Genomic DNA, 2,355 nt, shown 5'->3' on the forward strand with positions numbered 1-2,355 from the left:
GCAATGGAAACCCATGGAAAGACACTGGCCAAGGCAGGCCAACGTTTATTCTGGCCCCGTGGGTCAGGAACCGGAGAAGGGGGCAGAGGGAGACGATGTGGGCAAGTTGGGCCGAAGGGCCTGTTTCCACACTGTAACTCTGTGTGGGCTATTCTGCGCATTCTAGAATGATGGAGTAGACTTGATGGGCCGAATGGCCTATTTCTACACCTATCTCTTACGACCTGGTGAGAAACGGGCCCTTCGGCCCAACTTGCCCACACCGGCCAACATGCCCCAGCTACACTAGTCCCACCTGTCCGCGTTTGGCCCACATCCCTCCAAACCCGTCCTATCCATGTACCTGTCCAACTGTTTCTTAAACGATGGGATATTCCCAGCCTCAACTACCTCCTCCGGCAGCTCGTTCCATACACCCACCACCCTCTGTGTGGAAAAGTTACCTTTCAGATTCCTATTCAATCTGTTCCCCTTCACCTTAAAACTGTGTCCTCTGGTCCTCGATTCCCCTACTCTGGGCAAGAGACTCTGTGCGTCTACCCGATCTATTCCTCTCATGATTTTCTCCACCTGTATAAGATCGCCCCTCATCCTCCTGCGCTCCAGGGAATAGAGTCCCAGCCTGCTCAACCTCTCCCTGTAGCTCAGGCCCCTCCAGTCCTGGCAACATCCTCGTAACTAACTCGTCTGTCTATTCGCCCCACAGATGATGCCTGAACCACTGAGTTCCTCCAGCACATTTGTGTTTCACTCAGTATTCCTGCATCTGCAGTTTTCAGTGTCAATAGACAATAGACAATAGACAATGGGTGCAGGAGGAGGCCATTCGGCCCTTCGAGCCTGTACGCACCGCCATTCAATGCGATCATGGCTGATCACTCTCAATCAGTACCCCGTTCCTGCCTTCTCCCCATACCCCCTCACTCCGCTATCCTTAAGAGCTCTATCCAGCTCTCTCTTGAAAGCATCCAACGAACTGGCCTCCACTGCCTTCTGAGGCAGAGAATTCCACACCTTCACCACCCTCTGACTGAAAAAGTTCTTCCTCATCTCCGTTCTAAATGGCCGACCCCTTATTCTTAAACTGTGGCCCCTTGTTCTGGACTCCCCCAACATTGGGAACATGTTTCCTGCCTCTAACGTGTCCAATGTGGAGAACGTGGATAGGTGACGTTTCACAGAGCGCTGGAGTAACTCAGCGGGTCAGGCAGCATCTGTGGAGAGAAGGAATGGGTGACGTTTCGGATCGAGACCCTTCTTCAGACATTTTGTGTCTGCCTTCGATTTGAGTTGTTTTCCTTAGAAAATCAGACGATGGACAACAGGCGCAGGAGGAGGCCATTCGGCCCTTCGAAGCATCCTGTAGTTAATGTACAAACACAGGGCCTTCTCTTAAGAGGCGTTTTGAGAGCTAATAGCACTTCAGACCGGCATGCAAAGAATTAAGGGGACTTGCTGGCGGGCAATAGGCTGACAAGGACAAAATTCCTCCCTGTCCTCATAGACAATAGACAGTAGGTGCAGGAGGAGGCCATTCGGCCCTTCGAGCCTGTACGCACCGCCATTCAATGTGATCATGGCTGATCATTCTCAATCAGTACCCCGTTCCTGCCTTCTCCCCATACCCCCTGACTCCGCTATCCTTAAGAGCTCTATCTAGCTCTCTCTTGAATGCATTCAGAGAATTGGCCTCCACTGCCTTCCGAGGCAGAGAATTCCACAGATTCACAACTCTCTGACTGAAAAAGTTTTTCCTCATCTCCGTTCTAAATGGCCGACCCCTTATTCTTAAACTGTGTGTGGCCCCTGGTTCTGGACTCCCCCCAACATTGGGAACACGTTTCCTGCCTCTAACGTGTCCAACCCCTTAATAATCTTATACGTTCCGATAAGATCCCCGCTCATCCTTCTAAATGCCAGTGTATACAAGCCCAGTCGCTCCAGTCTTTCAACATACGACAGTCCCGCCATTCCGGGAATTAACCTGGTGAACCTACGCTGCACGCCCTCAATAGCAAGAATGTCCTTCCTCGAATTTGGAGACCAAAACTGCACACAGTACTCCAGGTGCGGTCTCACTAGGGCCCTGTACAACTGCACACAGTACTCCAGGTGCGGTCTCACTAGGGCCCTGTACAACTGCACACAGTACTCCAGGTGCGGTCTCACTAGGGCCCTGTACAACTGCACACAGTACTCCAGGTGCGGTCTCACTAGGGCCCTGTACAACTGCACACAGTACTCCAGGTGCGGTCTCACTAGGGCCCTGTACAACTGCACACAGTACTCCAGGTGCGGTCTCACTAGGGCCCTGTACAACTGCAGAAGGACCTCTTTGCTCCGATACTCAACTCC

The sequence above is a fragment of the Rhinoraja longicauda genome, chromosome 34, assembly GCF_053455715.1.
Source record: "Rhinoraja longicauda isolate Sanriku21f chromosome 34, sRhiLon1.1, whole genome shotgun sequence".
In the NCBI taxonomy this organism is placed as follows: domain Eukaryota; kingdom Metazoa; phylum Chordata; class Chondrichthyes; order Rajiformes; family Arhynchobatidae; genus Rhinoraja; species Rhinoraja longicauda.